This window comes from Vicugna pacos, chromosome 4 (assembly GCF_048564905.1).
Source record: "Vicugna pacos chromosome 4, VicPac4, whole genome shotgun sequence".
Classification (NCBI taxonomy): domain Eukaryota; kingdom Metazoa; phylum Chordata; class Mammalia; order Artiodactyla; family Camelidae; genus Vicugna; species Vicugna pacos.
In genome coordinates, this window is record NC_132990.1 from 21952032 (window position 1) to 21974896 (window position 22865).

General features: G+C 38.1%; 1 protein-coding gene across 4 annotated transcripts in view; it reads right to left on the minus strand.

The window, feature by feature from the left end:
• The window catches only part of ADAMTSL1 (ADAMTS like 1), an 827290-nt gene that overhangs the window by 266479 nt on the left and 537946 nt on the right, over positions 1-22865 (minus strand). The window lies entirely within an intron of this gene.

Here is a 22865-nt window from a genome sequence, read left to right on the forward strand (position 1 = left end):
ACTTTTTTAAATATTTTAAAATCCAAGTTCGTATAATAGTTGTAATTGGTTTTTAGTCAGTTTTTAAAAGCCACCTAAAAAGAGCTAACACAGAAAGTTTATCCATGTGCTGTCCTTTAACTGTTCCAAAGGGACCCAAACGACCTTACTGCTTCCTGGTGGACCATGGACAAAGAAGAAAAGAAATTTTTGTGGTTCATGCAGCAATCATAATTTGGCTACACCAAACAAAATAATATTTCTTCTGCATGTCTTAGGTATAAGGCATATAATTTGAGATAATTGGCTTATATTTTAAAAATAGGCAATCTATCTTTACCATCACATTTATGTGAATCTAAATAGAAAATCCCCCAATTTTGTAAGTCTGTGTCTGTCAAACACCACATTTGTCAGAAAAACAAGACTTAACCATTGATTTTAGAGTTTTCAAGTGTTACTCCAAATGGGTTTTTTTTGCTTGGTGTTGACCTAGTCTTCATGCCTTATTCTTTTTCCCCATTAAAACTCCACTATTTTAGGCAGGTACAGGTGTGTTACAAGGAATCACTTTCTGGGATATATATCAGAGAGTAGATGAAAACATTTGTTAGTATCAGCATGAGAATTTTTATGAACATGATGCTCCCTGGAACATCTGGACATTGAATTCTCTGATGATTTCCAGCCCTCAGTTTTGAACTCTTTCTAATGAATATGTCAAGAGTAAGGGGATAGGGATTTTTCTAAGATGAGAGCAGTACCTGTCTCAGGGAGATGTGATCTTCCCAGCTAAAGTCCACAAGGCCTCTTGTTTTGTGGCTAATGAGTGGACGTTATGTCTGATTTGGCAGGATGGTAGAAAAGAAATACCACTAGCCACGATTATTCTGAAGAGCGAGAGATTAGGTAACTGTAGGCTGTGGTAATGGATAATTCTCACTGATCAAATCTGATGTCAAGAAGAGACAACAGCAAATAAACCATGAAAGGGATCTTGAGCCTTATGAAGTACCTACTAAGGGCCAGGTTCTGACTGGTGTTTCACAGAGTTCACGAAGCCTGCACACAAACTCTGGGACTGCACAGATGACAAAACCAAAGCAACTTCCTATGTCATCTACTTGGAAAATGGCAGAATTTGGATTCCAACTTCTTTCTAATGCATCATGCCTACTACTCTGGGTCACTTAATATACCAGAGGACATTTAAGTCAACAGTGTATATATTCAAAAGAGTAGGGCTGCATCACGTGGCTGCAGCTGCTACTCACACAAGAGTACTCTGCTTTAAAAATGGTATCTTTAAAAAAGTTTTTATTCAAGTATAGCTGATTTACAATCACACTTACACAATTGTAACTGTGTAACACAACTGTGGAACAATTAGAATTGTGTTAGTTTCCAGTGGACAGCACAGTGATTCTGTTATACATCTATCTTTCTTCCATATTTGTTTTCATCATAGGTTATTACAAGTTATTGAAAACTGTTCCCAATAAATAGTTTCTGAGGGAATGTTTATAGCACATCAATTATATAACCACTGTATATCAATAATGTTCATGAAGTTTGTTTCTTTGCACCCAGCTAACAGTATTCAAGAGAGGAAGAAACTCCTGAAAGGCAATTTCTTGGGAGACATAAACTTCCAAAAAAGATTCCAAGGTGTTTTCCAATAGTATGAAAATCAGCCCCCCGTAAATTTATTTTCAAGGCTTGCCTGGAGCTTGGCTTCAGCACTAAGTAGGTTATTACCTTCAACAGAGGGAAAACCATCTCCAGTAGCAGCTGGCAAGGCGGAGGAGAAGGGAGGAGGGAGGCAGGAGGAGGGACGGAGTGGAAACACACTGAACTTGGCCCAGACACAGCCTACGTCTGCACCTAACCCGGCAGAAACCTCACAAACTCTGCCAATGACCTGGGAGGATGACCTCCACGTGAACTTGGGATCTATCCCACGCAGTGTCAGGGAGGAGGAGGACACCCGACATGACACACCGTCAGCTCTGCAGGAAGCTGACTCGAACACTCAGCTCACACTGACAGTACCTGCCTCTGCTATACGAAGCCAGCTGGGCCAAGCACCCACGCAGGATGCAGAAAGAGTATGTTCTGATGTCAAAGCACTTTTACCCTCAGCTCTGACTCTGTCAAAGGTCAAATAAAAACATTTGGACAGCATGGGAACAGAGCATTTTCACCTTAGTTTTTATCTGCGAACCTCACATAATTGCAACAAGTAGAGAAACTGGCAGCTTTAGCTCTAAAAACGATCAAGATTACAGGAGCCGGGGTGATGCAAGTACAAAATGAGGACCACAGGAAGCGTTTTGTGGGAAACTCGCATCCCACATATACTCCCGAAGGCGCAATGCTGTCTCCAGGATGAATCAAAGAGTCATCTCCCTGATTTCTGTTCAGATCTCCTCAAGTGACGGCAGAGTTCATTGTGGAATACAATCATGCGTTGCTTTAAAATGTATACACTGTCAAAGTTATATTCCTGGACCAAGTGCTTATCTGACAGTTCCACGAGTGATGAGTTCTTTTGCAATGGGATTAGAACTCTGTTTTAGACAACTGCTTTCTAAACTACGGTGCTAGCTACTGGGTCTGAACAGAGATTAAGAAGAAAGGTTCCATTCTGTAAGCAGTCATTGAAAAGGCAGCTGTGGATTCAGCCCGCCGCACTTGCTACCATAAATCCACACCCACACCCCACAGCAGGCCACCACTCTGAAATCCGTCTCCGGCTGCAAAGAGGCACAGCTATTCTTTTATTTCCTTCCTGCAGACAGTATCTCACTATTGACAAACTACTTCTTTGAGCCTGGGAGCAGCAGAGAGAAAGGTAGGGCAGAGTACTGGCCACAGGGACTCCACGCCCAAGCGTCTGTTAGTTGCCTAGAGAAGCTGAAGACGGTTCACATCACAGTCTCCATCACAAGGAGCAAGTCCTGCACTGCACCTCCTTTCTGGGAATGGTACTGTATGAGCTATCAAAGTGTAGAAGCCTGCAAAAGTCACAGCTCTGCTTCACAGGGCTTCATAAGCTAGAAGAATGTGTGGAAGAGCAGGAAGCAGAGCTGGTGGGAATGAAAAATGGTGCAGCTGCTGTGGAAAGCAGTAAAAAGACTCTAAAAAATTAAACACAGAATTACCATATGATTCAGTGATTCCAATTCTGGGTATATACCTGAAAGAATTGAAAGCAAGGACTTGAACCAGTATTTGCACACCCATGTTCACAGCAGCATTATTCACCATAGGCCAAAGGTGGACACAACTCAAGTGTCCATCAATAGGTGAACAGATAAACAAAATGCGGTATATGCTGTTAAATTAATTAAATGAGATGCCATGAGACTGAGGGGGCTCTAACACCATGGCAGACTATGTAAGCAAACCAAAATCTAAGCCAGTAAATGCTTACAAAATCAAAATGCTAAGGACAACCAATCACAAACAGCCCATAAGCTGTAAGCTGCAGCCAGCCAATTTTCTTTCTTCGTTCCTGCACTTTCCCTGTAGTCTTGGCCCTGGCTCCTGTTGGTGGAGCGCTCTGAACCACATCTGGTTTGATGCTGCCTGATTCTAATCCATAAATGCCCAAATCAACTCTTGACATTTTTAATATGCCTCAATTTATCTTTTAACAGTTCATACAATGGAATACTATTCAAGCTAAAAAAGGAATGGAATTCTGACACATGACACAACAGGAATGGACTCTGAAGACATTATGCTAAGTGACATAAACAAGACACAAAAGGATAATTATTGTATGATTCCAATGATATGAGGTACCCTGAGTAGTCAGAGAGACTGCAGAAAGCAGAAAGGTAGCTACCAGCGGCTGAGAGGAGTCATTGTTTAATAGGTATGGAGTTTCAGTTTGGGAAGATGAGAAGGTTCTAGAGCTGGATGAGGGTGACGGTTATACATCATGTGTATGTACTTAATGTCAGTGAACTGTGTAACTAGAAATGGTTAAAATGTTAAATGTTCTCTGCTGGAGAAGATGTGGAGAAAAGGGAACCCTCCTACACTATTGGTAGGAATATAGTTTGGTGCAGCTGTTATGGAAAACAGTATGGAGATTCCTCAAAAGATGAAAAACAGACTCACCGTGTGATCCAGCAATCCCACTCCTGGGCATATATATCTGGAGGGAACTCTAATTCCAAAAGATACATGCACCCCAATGTTCATAACTGCACTATTTACAATAGCCAAGACATAGACACAATCTAAATGCCCAGTGACAGATGACTGAATAAAGCGGTTGCAGTATATTTATACAATGGAATACTACTCAGCCATAAAAAAGAATGAAATAATGCCATTTGCAGCAACATGGATGGACCTGGAAATCACCATTCTAAGTGACGTAAGCCAGAAAGAGAAAGAAAAATATCATATGGTATCACTTAGATGTGGAATCTAAAAGAAAAAAGAAAAATGAACTTATTTACAAAACAGAAACAGACTCACAGACATAGAAAACAAACTTGTGATTACCAGTGGAGGAAGGGGGTGGGAAGCGCTAAATTGGGAGTTCGAGATTTGCAGATATTGACTGATATATGTAAAATAAACAAGTTTATACTGTATAGCACAGGGAACTATATTCAATATCTTGTAGTAACCTATAATGAAAAAGAATATGAAAATGAATATATATGTATATGTATGACTAAAATGTTATGCTGTACACCAGAAATTGATACAACATTGTAAACTGACTATACTTCAATTTAAAAAAAAGTTAAAATTTCTCTTATGGATATTTTAACCACAATAAAAAAAAGAACAGGATGTAGAAAAGTAACAGACACAAACAGTTAACACAAGGAACACATAGATGAAATGGGGTGAGGAAAAACATACATATGAGTAAACATGTGCTATGTCTGTTTGTTATTGTTGAGGAGCTTTATAGTGATTCCCTTAACTCCTGCTCAACCCCTGGCCTCCTACCTGGACGTGGACAAAGCCCCATGTGTTCGCACTCTGTTCTACCGCTGAGCAAGCTTAAACAGGGGCCCAACCATCCTACACTGTGAAGTGCAGTGTAGCATACATAGTATAGGGTGGTAGAATCTGGGCTGGGCTGGGCGGGGATAGTGTAACAGCTTTGGAGCCAGATGGATCTGACTTTGAATGCAAGCTCTGTTACTTATTATCTGCATGACCTCGTCCATGTTACCACATCTCTGATATCCTGGTCTCTTCTTCTAGAAAATGGTACCAATCAAATCACACCTCCAAAGGCTGTTCTGAGGATTCATTGTAAGAAGTAAAGCTCTCAGAGTTTAACAATAGGAGCAGCTCTTACTACCATTAGTTACAACAACAATACAACTATGGAAATTGAAGAATTGAAAAGGGACAGAAAGTGGATACTAATCTGTGTTTTAAAAATCATTCTTTGCTGTTCTTTAAAACTCAAAAGTGGAACTTTCATTTTATATTAAAATAAATATTCATCATTCAAATGACATGATTTGTTCTCTCAGAAGTTGCCCAGTGATCTAAGATGAGGGGAAAAAATGGAATTATTCAGGGTGTAGGTATCAAAAATTCAGAAAGAACCCACCATCACAACACATTGGCTGTGCCCTTGGTCAGCTTTCCAGTCCTGCTGACTCTCAGCGTCCAACTTAATTATCTCCATATGCCATACACATCTCCACGAGGAAGAGAAGTCTCCAAAGACCAGACACAGTAACAGATCATCTACGAGAGCACACTCCTTTATCAAGGTGGACAACTGAGAATTGTCTGTCTCTATTTATTTGAATGGGAGAAATCAAAGGGTCTTCTGTACTAGATTTGGGGTACAGATGGGGCTGATTTCTCATCAGAAGGGTTGATGGAAGAGGTGAGATGTGAGCTGTGAATTAAAGAATGGCAGCAATACTTCAAAACAACAAAGGCAGGCTGCCAAGTCTCCCCTTCCCCTGGCAAAATCGGAAGCAGACTCAGAAGGCTGGCCTAGGGTTTGAATCCAAGTAGATCCCAAGTCCAGTGCTGGTACCATGCTAGACACATTCATCTTGACTGCAAACCAGAAACTTCATTCTTATAGCCCCACAAAAATCTTGCTGGAATCCGTTAAGACACTGTTTGAACCCTGGTGAACTTTTGGCTGAAGAAGAGAGAAGGTTCCTATTTGCAGCTGAAGGTTCATCTTGTCTAGTAGGAAAAGAGTTTAGTGTGAACCAAGACAGAAGTTTCCCATGGCTGGTCTATCACTATTAACTTCTGAGCATTTCCAACTCATCAGATTCACCCCCCAATGGATGGAGGATGCACTCACTGTCCAGGGAACAGAAGGATGATTCAAGGTGTAACTACTCTGTCACAGGCGGTAGCAAAATCACATCCATTTCTTAACCAGGAAGACATTTCTTTTTTTTTTTTCCAGTTGAATTATAGTTTATTTACAATGTTGTGTTAGTTTCTGGTGTACAGCACAGTAATTCAGTCATAGATATTATATCTATATATACTTTCTCATTATAGGTTATTACAAGGCATTGAATATAGTTCCCTGTGCTATGCAGTAGGACCTTGTTGTTCGTCTAGTTTACATATAGTACTTTGAATCTGCTAATCCCAAACTCCTAGTTTATCCCTCCCCACCTTTTCCCTTTGGTAACCATATGTTTTTTTCTATGTCTGAGTCTGTTTCTGTTTTGTAAATGAGTTCATTTGTATCATTATTTTTTAGATTCCACATATAAGTGATAGCATGTGATATTTATCTTTTCTGTCTGACTTAACTTCACTAAGTATAATAATCTCTAGGTCCAGGTGTGTTGCTTCAAATGGCAATATTTTATTCTTTCTTATGGCTGAGTAATACTCCACCATATATATAGACCATATCTTTATCCAGTTATCTGTTGATAGATATTCAGGTTACTTCCACGTCTTAGCTATTGTAAATAGTGCTGCTATGAACACTGGGATACATGGATCTTTTTGAATTGGAGTTTTCTCCAGGTATATGCCCAGGAGTGGGATTGCTGGGCCATACGGTAATTCTATTTTTAGTTTTTAAAGGAATCTCCATACTGTTTTCCATAATGACTGCACCAAATTATATCAGGAAGACATTTCTTATGCATGAGTCCACACTGCAATCCCCTGTTAAAATTACTAATAATCCTGAAGATGACAGAAATTTAATGTAACTTGTAAAACTATCATCTTAATAATAGATTACTTCCTATTACATAAATAGATCCGGGATATTTCTCAGACTGAATCCCCTTTGGGGAAGGTCTAAAATACAAATAGCTAGTGTCCAGGCTACGTAGGTAACAAAGGAGGCCTGGAAGTGTTGACAGCACCTCAAGGCTTCAGGAAACTATTCAGCTCTGTCAATGGTCACCATGCAGACTACACCAAATACTGCACCTTTTATCTTTTTCAAGGCTATGTTGTGAATCAGATTTTTATTGGTAGTAGTATATTTAAATACTGGCAACTATTTCACATTTCCACAAAACCACACTACATGTACCAAACAAAAGTTGTCAGTGGGATATATTTGGTTGTTAGTTTGCAACCTCTGCTTCTGAGCCATGAAAATCATCTGGGAGAAAGTGAAAAAAACTACAGGCCAAGTTAGAGAGACTCTTGGGGAATACTTAGGAAATTAAGAGGCTAGACTCACACAGCCTTGATGAAATCATTCTACGCACACACTGACTAAGAGGGAATGTTCAAATTGAGTGTAAAAATATTTCTCTGGACTGAAAAAGAAAAGCCCATGCATGAAGAGACTCAGTGCTCCTCTGGCCTGATGGGATCTTACCCCTTCTAAGTCGTCACCCCCTCAGCACTTGCCATATATGCTTGTCCCAGAGCCCACCGTGGGGAAGGACAAGTCAGGTACCAGGTGAGCTGCGCCCACTTTACCACTGAGTATGTCTCTGCCTTAGCTAACGAAACGTATCCTTTACCCAAGCAAGAATATCTTTACTATCCCTATTCAAAAGAAGGACATTATACTGTGTTGCTCAATAAAAGGCTGTTGCCTGGATGGGTGAATCAACAAATTAACAAATTTCTGTCAATCAACAGTGATCCTGAGCCTTCTGCCTTAGAAGGTCACAGTCATCTAATGGGAAGAATTTCTCCCTCTCCAGGAGAATCCCAGGGGACTGAGAGAGGACAGTGGTCAAGGAGAGTTGAGGACTTTGGATAACAAAACACTGGCTATGTTCTTTCATTTTAAAGTGACCTTGGCTACTTCTTCTCAAGCTTTTCTACCCTTCTTCCCTTCCCCTGAAATGTCTGCTTTTTAAAAGCACCTATAACTCTACTGGCAAAGAAACTGAATTGGTATGTAAGTGCAACTGTCAACCTAAGTACTCATGGGACTAGCCAGCCACCAGCTCCTGGCCCCTGTGTGACTGCAAGAGTTTGCAGGTGCTGTGGGTTTGGACCTGGCATTTCTGGAGGAATGAAAGCAGTGGGGTGCATTAAGTTTTTTAGAATGTTTATTGCTGGCAACGTTTTCCACTTGCATTTTATTTTATAGTACAACTACTTTTAAGCAAGTAGAATGTTCTGTGATAATTTGGCCATACAGGAGGGAAATTTAGCTGAGGGACTGAAATGCACTTACTAATGGCAAAACAGACTAACAAAATAAATAAATAATCCAAATCAAAAGAAAATACTTCAAACTCTTGAAGGTTCTTAAAAACACATATTAAAGGCACTTTAACTTAACACAAGTGAAAGAGCCCTGGATTCAGAACCAGAAGACGAGTTTGAGTCTTCTTGGCTCTGTTACTTGCTAGTGGGGAGACCATGGGTAAGTCACGTGCCATCTGCTCTGATGCTCCGTGTCTTCAGAAATAAAATGGGGAGGGCTCAGTTGGTGATCTCCAAGGTCCCTTTCAAAGCCACTGTTTTCGTACTAGCTTTTCAAAGAGGCTCAGAACATCTTGAGAGGACACTGACTTTGTCTTGGCCTCTGTGGTCTATTAACCACACAGAAAATTTCTTGCCTTTCTCTCTAAATTTTTCAGGTTCTTAAGTGTTCTCTTGGATCACAAATAGGTAGCCCACAGCAATAACACTTTGTTCCTTCTTGATGTGAACTCCCCAGGCAGTCCAACCAAAGAGGCAACAGAAAGGACAGGTGGGGTTTATTATATTAATTTTAGGTGCTTGGGTGGACTTTCCTGACCCTGGCAAGTGGCCCTTCCTAGTGGTTAGTGGTGTTTCAACAGAGTCTCTGGCAACCATGAGTGTGATAAAACTTGGGTAAAGTTCTGTTCATGGCCCAAAATCTGGGAGGGTCTTGATACTTTAAATTGTTTTTCTTAGGGATTTTGACAATTAAATAAGCTACAACTTTAAAAAAAATTAACCCTTAACCTAACCTGCTATTGACTTGGAACTATGCCAATCAGCCAAGGGATATTTACTAATTGCCTTTTACATTTGGATTTGATTTTTAACATTTTAAAGCAATTATGAAGTGTCTTAAGACATCTAATTTCAAAAAGGCTTTCTATTTTTGCTATTTTAATATATTTTAATACTTTAAAAAATATTTTAGTAATATTTTAATACTTTGCTATTTTAAGTTTTTTTTTTTAAACCTAAGGCAAAGTTTCAAACCTTTCAAATTTCTGATATACTTAAACCTTGCATTTCAAGTTTTTGGGAAAACCAGCATTTTATAGCTGAAAGCTTGAGAGATGGAGAGAGCTGAACTAATTAAAATTATGTCTGAAGGTCATCTGATTTACCCATGGAACACCCTATAGGAGCAAATCATCTTCAAATTCATTTTTAAATATACAGTTGGGAAAGAAACTATCACACTGGAATCCTGGTTGATACTTATGGCCTTAGGAAACCTGGCATTTTGTGAGTTTAATCCCAGGAAGGATCTAATGGCTTCAGCAGTTAAGAGTTCATCCAGAGAACCTGGTTGATTTACTAAGGAAACCAACAGTTGTCTTGATGGAGAAGGTTCTGGGTAGATCTGAGCCATCTGCTAACCCATGGTAAATAAAGAGTGGATGGCTGGAGACCTCAGATTCAAAATTATTTCTAGTATCATAAAATAAAAACATTTAAACTCATATAAATGGACTTTGTTTCACAGCCTGAAGGAAATGAGAACAAAACAAGGCCCAAATAAATTAAAAGATTAAAAAAAGACATTTAGGATGAATAATTTATGTGATTTAGAGAGGACTCGGTCATCAAGAGACAAAAATAGTCAACAGAGAGATTTATTGATGTGTTGACCATTCTGTGCAACAGTCTTATATGAGTAACTCAATATAAAGAAACCAAAGATGAGTAAGACACAGTTTCTTCCAGTTAGGAGATCCCAAAGAACAGGCTAGTTGGTTATGAAAATTAATGTAAGACAAAGGAAACAAGAGGAAAAACAGGTGCAAGAGATGGGAAGGAGTATCAGTTCCTCTGTGGAGTCTCACTGCAGGACTGGGAGTGTCGGGGAAGAGGGTGGCTGAGGGGCAGGAAAGCCTTCCCTATCCCCAGAACTCAATGACAGCACTCCTTCTAAATGCTCCTCCTATCTGCTCCCATTGCATCCTGTACTTACAGCTGCTTTCCCAGGGTTTAGCATAATGCCTAGCATTAGTAAATGCTTAATAAATATTTCCTGAATGAATGAATCAACAGTACTTAATCTCTCTAAGCATTATTTCCCTCCTCTCTAAAAATGGTAAAAACATAATGCTGTGTGGGCTCACATGAGGAGTAAAGGAGATAACATATGTTACATGCTTACATAGCAGAGAACCTGGCACATACATGCTCAATAAAGATCAGTTCTTCTTACTAATATTAGGCATCATTACCTCTGTTTTTCATGAGAAATGAGTCTTAATTAACCTAAAAAATTAGTTTGTGATCACACAGATAGTAAATATGAATGTCAGACTTCAAACCTGTATCTGCCTGGGTCCCCAACTGAATTTCTTCCTCCCATCTCCTGCTGCTACTGATTATAATTATTCAACTTTCAGCTTCATCACCCAAACACTGGAAGCTTCTTCAAGACAGCGATCATGACATTCACTTTCACATCCCCATAGAGCAGCCCTATTTTAAAAACCTATTGAGCCTATCTGGGCCTCAAATGCCAAGGAATGATTAAACTGCAAGATTTCAAGTTCCCTTTTCAGTTTCAAAATAGTCTTATTTGAAGTCATTCAATGAATGAAATAGCAGAGTTAATATATAATGTAGCTAAATGAATAATGCTTTGTTGAGAATTTACTGAAGAAAAGACCTTCTCAAATTCAAACTTATTTCCTTGGGAAAAAAAAAAAAGTTGAAAGCTATCCAACTTCCAGCCAGATACCACTATCCATTCATTTAGCATATATCCATTAATAAACTGTTGTGTGCCAGGTTCCAAATCAGTTTTAACACACAGAAATACCACCAAAAAAAAAAAAAAAAAAGAAAAAAGCCTTAGGGTTATAAATGAATTCTTGGAATAATAATAAATGAAGGGGACACTCACCTAAACTAATGGGCTAGTCATATTAACTCTGTCAAAGACTGTGATCAGGTCACTCACAGCTAACACAGCCTTTGTATTTAGTCCACAGACTTCTGAATCTTTGCACTACATTTTAAAAATGTCTTTTTTTGAGATATAATTCACATACCATAAAATTCACCCATTTAAAGTGTACAATTAAACAGTTTTAGTATATTTATAGAATTGTGAAAACATCACCAAAATCTGTTCAGAGATTTTCACCATTCCCAAAAGAAACCCAGCGCTCACTAGTCGTCACTCCCTGTTCTACCTGCACCCCCAGCTCTAGGCAACCACTAATTTATTTTTTGTTTCCATAGATTTGCCTACTAAGGACATTTCACACAAGTGTTAACAATAGAATATATAACCTTCTGAGACTGGCCACTCTCACTTAGTATAATGTTTTGAAGGTACTCTTATGTTACAGCAAGTATCAGTACTTCATTAGTTTTTATTGTGGAATAATATTCCATAATACGATTAGACCACATTTTATTTATCCATTCATCAGCTAACAGACATTTGGGTTGTTCCTGCTTTTTGGCTATTATGAATACTCCTGCTTTAAACATTTGAGGACAAGTTTTTTGTTTTGTTTTGTTTTGTTTTGTTTTGGTGGACATACGCTTTCATTTCTCTCAGGTAGATACTTAGGAGTGGGATTGTCGATCCATACGGTAACTCCGTGTTTAACATTTTGAGGAATGGCCAGGCTATTTTCCAAAGCAGCTGCACCACTTTGCATGGAAAGGGTGACACAGATTTAACAGGATATGAATTGTAGCTTTGCTTTTTTCTAGCTGCATAATCCTCTATGAGCCTCAATCTCCTTATTATAGATAGTGAAGATATCTCAAAGAGTTGGCACAAAGAGCACATGGTAACATGAATGATGCACTGTGCAAACTATCAACACAAAAAGCAATAAAATTTGAAAATTTTTTTTTCTAAATTAGATTTGGTCTGCTTTCATCTACTTCACTGAATCTCTTTAGGAAAACAAAACCAGTGATTTTGTCCTTCCCATCCTATGCTTAATTCCAAAGGAAAAAGTAAATGGATATAACTTTCCAAAAGCTTTTCTAAGAAAGCTACAGAAAGAAGGTTTCTCAGAAATTGAATATCACGATGGAAAAAATTCCAAATAGCTAAGAATTCCTTTCCATGAGTAGAGATGATACATAAATAAAGGACTCAAGTGAGGTGGCAGGAAGGAGATACTGTGAGATGAATGAATCCCTACAGAGTGCCACTTTCTCTCTCTTAGCTATCCAACTAGGGAGGATACCTCTCAAGGAACTACATGTTAATTTGACTTCAGTTTTTCCTAAGAGTGACAAACACTTAAGTTGACTTGTTATCAAACTAATGGGTTGTCACAGAAAAAGATAACCTGACAAGTTTTAATCATAAACAGGACAGTGACTATACAAATTTAATGGAAACACACCTTTCAATTAAGAAGGCAGAGTTAAGAGGGAGGAAGAAAGGATATGAATTCACTGAGTGAATTCACTGAGTGCAGACGCTGCACTATACAAACACTGTCTTCTCATCCCTCACCAGTGTCCCAAACCAACGCCTGACCTTTCTCCTCTGTTCCACATCCCAGCGAACAGCAGCACTAGACTTTGCTCAAAGTAGAAACCTGAATATCATCTTAAATTTTTCTCTCCCAATGTATCTCAACATAACAAAAGCTATATATGACAAACCTACAGTCAGCACAGTACTCAAAGGTGAAAAACTCAAAAGCTTCCCACTAAAATCTGGGACAAGACAAGGATGCCCACTATCACCACTCCTATTCAACATAGTCTTGGAAGCCCTAGCCACAGCAATCAGGCAAGAAAGAGAAATAAAAGGGATCCAAATTGGAAAACAAAAGGTAAAAGTGTCACTATATGCCAATGACATGTTACTATATATAGAAAACCCTAAAAGGTCCACACAAAAACTACTAGAGCTGATTGAAGAATTCAGCAAGGTAGCAGGTTACAAGATTAACCTTCAAAAATCACTTGCATTTCTTTACACTAATGCCGAATCAACAGAAAAAGAAAGTAAAGAAACAATCCCCTTTAAAATAGCACCCAAAGTAATAAAATACCCAGGAATAAATCTAACCAAGGAGGTGAAAGAATTATACACAGAAAACTGTAAACCACTGATGAAAGAAATTAAAGAAGACTTTAAAAAATGGAAAGATATCCCATGCTCTTGGATTGGAAAAATCAATAGTGTTAAAATGGTCACACTGCCCAAGGCAATCTATAGATTTAATGCAATCCCTATCAAATTACCCAGGGCATATTTCACAGAACTAGAACAAATCATAATAAAATTTATATGGAACCACAAAAGACCTAGAATTGCCAAAGCATTACTGAAGAGAAAGAAAGAACCTGGAGGAATAACTTTCCCAGACTTCAGACATTACCATAGAGCTACAGTCATCAAGACAGCATGGTATTGGTACAAAAATAGACATATAGACCAATGGAACAGAATAAAGAGCCCAGAAATAAACCCACAAACTTTTTGTCAACTCATCTTCGACAAAGGAGGCAAGAATATGCAATGGAATAAAGACAGTCTCTTCAGCAAATGGTGTTGGGAAAACTGGACAGCAGCATGTAAAACAATGAAGCTAGAACACTCCCTTACACCATATACAAAAATCAACTCAAAATGGATCAAAGACTTAACATAAGACAAGATACAACAAACCTCCTAGAAGAAAATATGGGCAAAACATTATCTGACATACATCTCAAAAATGTTCTCCTAGAACAGTCTACTCAAGCAATAGAAATAAAAGCAAGAATAAACAAATGGGACCTAATGAAACTCACAAGCTTAAGACAACCTATGAAATGGGACAAAATTTTTGCAAAGGAAACCGACAAAGGCTTGATCTCTAGAATATATAAGCAGCTCATACAACTTAGTAAGAAAAAAAAACCCAATCCAAAAATGGACGGAAGACCTAAACAAGAAATTCTCCAAGGAAGAAATACAAATGATCTATAGGCACATGAAAAAATGCTCAATATCACTAATTATCAGAGAAACGCAAATCCAAACTACAATGAGGTATCATCTCACACCAGTCAGAATGGTCATCATTCAAAAATTCACAAATGACAAATGCTGGAGAGGCTGTGGAGAAAAAGGAACCCTCCTACACTGCTGGTGGGAATGCAGTTTGATGCAGCCACTGTGGAAAACAGTATGGAGATTCCTCAAAAGACTAGTAATAGACTTACCATAGGACCCAGGAATCCTGCTCCTGGGCATATATCCAGACAGAACCCTACTCCAGAATGACACCTGCACCCCAATGTTCATAGCAGCACTATTTACAATAGCCAAGACATGGAAACAGTCCAAATGTCCATCAACAGATGACTGGATAAAGAAGCTGTGGGTTTATTTATACAATGGAATACTACTCAGCCATAAAAACCAACAACATAACGCCATTTGCAGCAACATGGATGCTCCTGGAGAATGTCATTCTCAGTGAAGTAAGCCACAAGGAGAAAGAAAAATACCCTACGAGATCATTCATAAGTGGAATCTAAAATAAGAAAAAACACAAACAAACAAAACATAAATATAAAACAGAACCTGACTCACAGACATAGAATACAAACTTGTGGTTGCCAAGGGGGCGGGGGGTGGGAAGGGATAGACTGGGATTTCAAAATGTAGGATAAACCAGATTATACTGTATAGCACAAGGAAATATATACAAGATCTTATGGTAGCTCACAGTGAAAAAAAAAATGTGACAATGAATATATGTATGTTCACGTATAACTGAAAAATTGTGCTCTACACTGGAATTTGACACAACATTGTAAAATTATTATAAATCAATAAAAAAAGTTACAAAAATTTTTTTCTCTCCCATTATATTTCACCAGTCACCAAGTCCATGGAATCTATCTCCTGATTGTAAAATCTCCATTTTTATCCCAATATCAATTTTTGGCCCACTCTAATCCATTGCCCTTGATAAAATACACATCTTACCTTACCTTGAATTTGCTTGAATTAATTCACTGGCACCCTTCTGCCCTCAATGTTACAAAACCCCAACCTTTTAAATATAACTGACTTATCTCCTTCATGGCATAGGTCCTGATACCTCTGCAGCCCTTCACCTCTTCACTCGCGTTCAATTCTACGCACTAGTTAGGTCTTTCCAGCTACCTCTTCCTCTGAGCATTTCCTGATCTACTTACCACAGGCTAAACTTCTCCCACTGTGGCTCTACAAACTATTCAAAATTATATATACATAACTCAGTGGTAGAGTGTGTGCTTAGCATCCACAAGGTCCTGGGTTCAATCCCTGGTACCTCCATTAAAAAAAAAAAAAAGAGGGAGAGAGAGAAAAGACAATGATTTAAATATATATGTACATACACGTATGTTTGTATTATGTATATGCATATATGTATATGTTTGTACCATATACAAATATACAGGGACATGTGTTATTGTCAGTTGAATTGTGTCCCACCAAAGATATGTTGAAGTTATAACCCCCAGTGCCTGTGAGTATGATCTTATTTGGAAACAGCATCTTTGCAGGTATAATCAGATTAAGATGAAGTCATACTCAATTAGAATGGGACCTAATCCAATATCACTTGTGTCCTTATAAGAGGAGAAAACAGAGACACTGGAAGAATGCCACGTAAAGACAGAGAGATGCACGGACGCAGGGGGAGATGGAAGCAGACACCGGCAGCTGCCACTAGAATCTGGAAAGAGGCAAAGAAAGATTCTACTTGGAGCCTCAAAGGAAGCATTGCCCTGATGATACACTAACTTTGGACTTAAAGACTCCACAAGAGGCTAGAAGCGGGAGAATAAATTTCTGTTGTTTCAAGTCACCGGGTAAACAAAGCTACCATGTGAATAAATGTGGGCTTTCCATATCCTGAAGGAGAATTCAATTGAAATGATTCAAGTAGATAAGAAATAAAGTTAAATCTGTGTTTTAGAAGGAAAACTCCTCTTTCCACTGTAAACTCCTGTGTACAGTGAGGAGAATACAGCACAATGATGACAGTAAACTTTCCTGTACTCTTGGCTTATCTCCCCTCATAGTATCAACTCTGGGAGGGCAGGGACGTGTCTTTTTCTGTCCATTCTGTATTTCCAAGATCAAGCACACTGCTAATTTCTAAGTAAGTATTTGTCAAATAAACAAACATACTGAATTTTTCACAATAGCTCTATAAAGGTATCATTCCTGAGGGATGATACTTAATTCTGTATCCTCAGTCCCTATAAGAGTGTTGGGAAAACAAACAATGTTCAGAAACTATCATTTGTTAAAATTCAACTAGTAGGTAGTATATAGTTCATTTCATCTTCACTGTATCACACGAAGGGGAGAAAGGAAAGATGATGCATTAAATCTTTGAAGCAATGCCCTGCTTCCATATGGAATTAGATTACAAAACACAGAAGGAAAAACAGCCAAGTCCGTGTTTCTGACATCACCACCTTTAGAATAACTGGTAGACATTTGATACTAGTGACTCGGGTCACAGACAGAGATGGAGAAATAATCATTCCATTCAATTCATTTCAAACTACTCACCACAGGAGTTATTAAAAATGGAAAGAACTTCTTTGTTAGAACTATGGTTCACTGTAACGTCGCCACAGTAAAGACGCCAAAACTCTGTGATTCAATTTATCACTTATTTCTTTACTGCATTATTCTTTTCACAACAACATTATCTAAGGCATTACTTGAATTCCCCTTTTCCTTTCTGAAACGCCTTGTTTTCTGAAATAGCACTACAGTATTACAAATATGCAAATTCATTACAAAAGAGCTGGCTTATACTCGCACTTTGTCTTTTGATATATGTATATTAGGTATCAACTGATGAATTTCATTAATTATAAAAATAAAATGCAATTCTCTGTATTTGACTTCAAAATAATCTCAAAATTGTTTTTAACAGCAGCACATGTTCTAACCATAAATTTTTGCTACTCTTTTTTTTATATTGAAAACAGAAACTGGCTTTGTGCTTTATAACAAATATAAATGGGGCAATTTGGATAATGAAAATAAATGAATAACAGCAGTACTAATAGAGCTGATCCTATTTGCGATGGCTCATTAACTCCATACAGGATGCAATTCACTGCCCTGGATCAGGAGTTGACAATGGTGCAACGTGGAGCTATTAGCAGAAGAAGGTCGCAATAGGAAATTAACAGAAGGTCTGTTCATTCGCTGGGAAGTCAGGATCCCCCTTAGTATGTGTAACCACATTAAACCATGTAATCAAAAAGGCCACAAAGAGGGAAAAATCAAAGACAGAAATAATTTGGGTACGACTATTACTACAAGCTCATAATAAGCACTTTAGTGCATTTGATTACTTAACTGTCACAGCAATCCTATCAGTTACAGATATCCTCATTTTGCAGATATGGAAACTAAGGCTCCAGAACTTGCTCAAAGCCATACATTAACGAGTGGTAGAGCTTAGATTTAAACCTAGGTAGTATGACGTCAGAGCACTGATCTTAACTCAAATTGTCTTCCTAGCTGTGCCTTATCTCCAACATCTAGTCTAGAATGATGCTGAGTAAAAAAAATTCCAGTGTTTCTCAGTCTGAGATGCAAAGTGGGGACAGATACCAATACAACCACCCTACTTGGGGATAAAGGTCAGATTTCAAGGGGGAGGGACAGGGGAGTACATGGGTGGAAAAGATATTCACTAAACCTATTGTTTCCATGTATAAATGACAGAATTAAAACTGGACAAGATTTTAGTCCGTGGCAGAGGCTCAAGAAATAACACAGCGGGCATAGTTTAAAAATGCTGATAAACAGTGACATTCTCTGACCTCTAGTCTGCCATTAACTAGCTGGAAGATCCTGGGAAAATCGCATAACCTAGTGCAGCAATATTTCTAGGGGCTGGACCAGATGATCTCAAAGGCAGTGCTTTTCAAATGCTGGTCTGTGTAGTACTATTAGTGACAATTTCTGTGCTCTGGAGAAAGAAAAATAAGTACAGGGGAGAAACTTTCTCACAAGAGAAACTATATTCACTTTAAAAGATTGTCCTTTATTCTGAAATTAGATTCTTACTGCTTTCTTGTTACTAAAATTTCATTTCTGAAATGATGATGGTGAAAGGACATGAGAAAAGGTCTCCTTTTCTTTTTGAATGTTCATAGCAGATGAAGAGGTTGGTTACTTTATCTCATTCTATAAAGGTTTTTGAATTGTTACAGGGTTGTGAAACTCCACACAGGGTACCACTACTTTGATACATTTTGCAACTCAAAATGTTCAGGGTATTCTCCATTCCCAGGGCACCTGACGACTCCTTAAGCATTTTCACATGCATTATTATCTCACTGGGTGCTCTATAGTCTGCAAGACAACCTTATTTTCCAGAGTGAAAATAGAATTTAAGAAGGGTAAGTAACTTGATCAAGATTACACACATCATAAAAGAAGAGCCAGAGTCTAATCTGTGTCTTTTGACCTTAAATCCTGTCTGCTTTCTAATTGGTAAGTGGTTCATAAATCTGGTCAAACATGAGGGTCATTAGGACAGTGTTCTAAAAACACTGCACAAATAAATCTGAATTTCTGGAGGATGAAGCCTGAGAGTTGTGTCTTTTAAGAGCCCTCCAAGAGTTTCTGGAAGGCAGTCAGGTTTGGGGACTCAACATCACACTGCCTCTATCCCCCTGGCTTCACCAGGAGGAACAGGAAATTTGAGGCCAGAGCTGGGTGTCTCTGGGCAAGTACCTGAGCATCAGTCCTTCATCTGTGAAATGAGGATCATGTCGTCTAATATGCAGAGTTGTAAGTATTAGAAAAGATATATGTAAAGTGCCTAGATAACATAGTTACTCAAAATGGAGGCTGTTTTTAAATTGTTGTTGTTGTTTGTTGTTATTATTATTATTATTAAGATTACTACTACTATTAGAGTGCATATGCTGCCTAATATGATGCTTTAATCCTACTGAGTAAGAATAAGGAATATCTTATAAACAGCAATGATTCTGGAATTTTCCCAAAGGAAGTTCAGAGCAAATATTGATAACCCCCTTCTTCATGACATCTCTAGCTCCCAGTTTCCTCCTCTGTGCAACAGTAGTAGCTGTGAATTGCTAACGTATTTGGGGATCTAAAAGTCTACATCTTTGTAGTTTTATTTAAGGGTTAAAGGCCCAAACAGTTTTAAGGAGATGGATTTTAGTTGAGTATTAAACAGGCATAACTGAAATAATTGGTACTCATAAATAATGAATATCTTAGTTATGCTGTCATTTTCTATCAAGGCAAGACTATGGCCAAAGCTGGATGTTTGCTTCTCTACAGTTTATAATTTATATCTGCCTAGCATCAAAAATATTCGAAGCAGCTTACCAAAAAAAGTGATAATAAGACAACAATAAAGCCAGAGAAAAAGCTGAGAATTGCCAACAAATGAGGTAGAAACAGAGAAGGGAAAATAGTGCAGAGATGATCTCTTTAGGAAACCAGGAAAAGCTCTTTACAAAAAACTGCACATTTATGTTAGCATTAAGATTTCTGACAGTGTTTTAAAGATTATGAAAATATATTTCTTAACGTTTCTTACCAAAGACCAAAAATACTAATCATCAGTATACAGATGCAACCTAAAGGAAGCTTTTTTTCTAAGTAGGATGAAATCTGCATATTTCCACTCTTCCAAGGCAGCAGTGAATGCTATTCTTTTGGTGACTAACTTCACTCTTGTCCTTTTGGAAAAGTATATACTGCATTTAAGTATTCCATCTTAATTCCTATATCATTTTTTTTTTTTGGTGGATAAGAAGAAAACTTTGTTTTGATGATGTCATAGTTTATTATTTGCAAAGTAAATTTTGAGGACTGTTACCCATTTGGGAAAACTTGTATCATATTCCTCTCTGTTCTTACTCTTTTTCTGATCCCTCCCTCCTTTTTATAAAATTCAAGTAGGTTTTAATCAGGAAAACACAGGATATCAGGGTAATGGTAGTAAGGATCCAAAATAATATTCCTGATAAATTCATATTAAGTGATAGTTTTTGATTCCCTGAACATAATTCATTTGATGTATTCTTTTAAAAATATTCCCTGCTCTAATTATAGTCAAAATGAAAACTCCTTCCTGGTTTCAGACATTGTTTCCTTTCTGTTCCTGCTGTCACTGGACTGGCCCAGGCTCATGCTTCTCCTCACCTTGGTTGCTCTAAGAGCCTCCTTTTCAGCTGGTCGCCTCACCTCCCAGGTCCTTTAAGTGGTCCAGGCTCCACTTCAAGCATCCTGTAACTGCAGCTATATTCATCTTTCTAGAGCAGAGCTATGATTGTCTTTCTCCCCTAAAACCCTTTCTTGGCCTCCCACTGTTGATCATAGTCCTGTCTGCTATTCAAGCCTCCACGGTTTCTCCCAAACTACCTCTCTCTCTCCTGACTGTATCCCGGGGTGGGGGGGAGTTCCCTGCTCTCTGGACAAACTACTTGTTAGTGTCTAAATGCAATCGGAACTCTTCCATCTCCTTTACCATACTATTGCCTCTAACAAGACAAGTAAGTGAAGAAAATAATAAGAACTGATTGTAATTTCTATGTATAAGTCACCAATCTTTTCAGATAGTCTATAATTTCCATGTGCCCCCAAATCTAACAGGTCATACTTATAAGAATCTAAGTTGGGGAGGCATGTTTATTCTTGCTTCAGTTGCCAAGGTACTCAAGGCCAGCTGGCAGGATTAGTCTAGGAAAAAAAGAGGCCACGTTGAACTCCCATGCAACGGAAACAAATGAAACCTAATGTGCTGGCCCGTCTTGTTTGTTTTGGTTCATTTATCAGTGTAATATAGCACAGACAACTTCAGACTAGGTATCAGGGGACCTGAAATTTCGTCCCATTTCTGCCAGGACCAACCAAATAACCTTCAGAAAATCACATAACTTTTCTGTTGGTTTTTGTTTGTTTGTTTTTCATTTATACAATGGAAATCTGTCTTGCTTTGTTCAAATAGTATACACACATAAGAAATTATTATTTTTATTTGCCATTCCATACAACATAGTCCTTTGTCTAGATCTATTTACTATTCTCTATCATTTCCAAAGCTTTTGCAGATTCCATAATTATATCTCAAAGCCACTGAGAGTCCTAGAGAAGGAGGTAAACATCAAATGTCACAAGCAGTGTTCAAATATAGTGCTTATTAGGGCATTGATTAGATCACCTGTTAGGCCTTTCCTAGCTTTAAAATAGTGAGATTTTATATTCAAATTTATATCTGAAATTCATATATCTCCTATATATAAAGAAACCTTCAGATATATAAACATTACTCTATCCTCCTAAGAAATGCTTGGATGCGTCACAAGTTCCTTGCCTCATGATTCTAGACCTGATGAAGGGTTAGTATGCCTGTCTCCCTTGCATACACATAGAGCCTTGTAGGACAGCTCACATCTCTAATAGTCATTCACACTACAGCTATTCCTTTTACATCTGATTACAGATAGAGGTTTTAAACAAGCACATGAACTTGAGAAGACAAATTACTGAAACACATTTTAAGTTTATTCTTGTATTGCTAGTTGTGGTATTAGAAATTCTAGAGAGAAAAATTTTAACCAGAGATTTCTTTTTTGATTTTTTTTTTAAATGGAGGTACTAGGGATTTAACCTAGGACAAGCATGCTGAGTGTGCGTTCTACCACTGAGCTATACAATATACTCAACCAATGTCTTCTTGAGAGAGGCAAAGATTCTCTAAATGTCTACTTTGTGAAATAGTTAAGTATATGGTCAAATAGAGCACACAGGAAAATGTAGCAGCTGCTTGCTCCAAAAACTAGACTGGTCATCGTAATCCAAAGAATAGACTTCGAAATCAAGATGGCAAACACACTAACTCCCCACCTGAAGTAGACATTGACAAATTGATACCAGAAATCAGTCCTCTTTGCTATCTCCATTTTAAAGATTTGCTGGGCTGAAATCCAACCTAGCTGACACTGGCATGCCTTTCTCTACAGGTTGCCTAAATTTTCAACAAAATTGCAGCAAGCTACAATAAAGAAGCAGCAAATTCTCCTACAATTCACTTGAAGATTTTAGAGCCAGTCTCACCTGAGCAATTCTGAAGTTCTAAGTAAATGAAAGTCGATACCTCCAAATACAAACACACATACCCCCTACCACCACATTTTAGGCACAACCAAGGTAGAGGTAATTTCAGAATCTAGTACAAAAGTGATACACAATA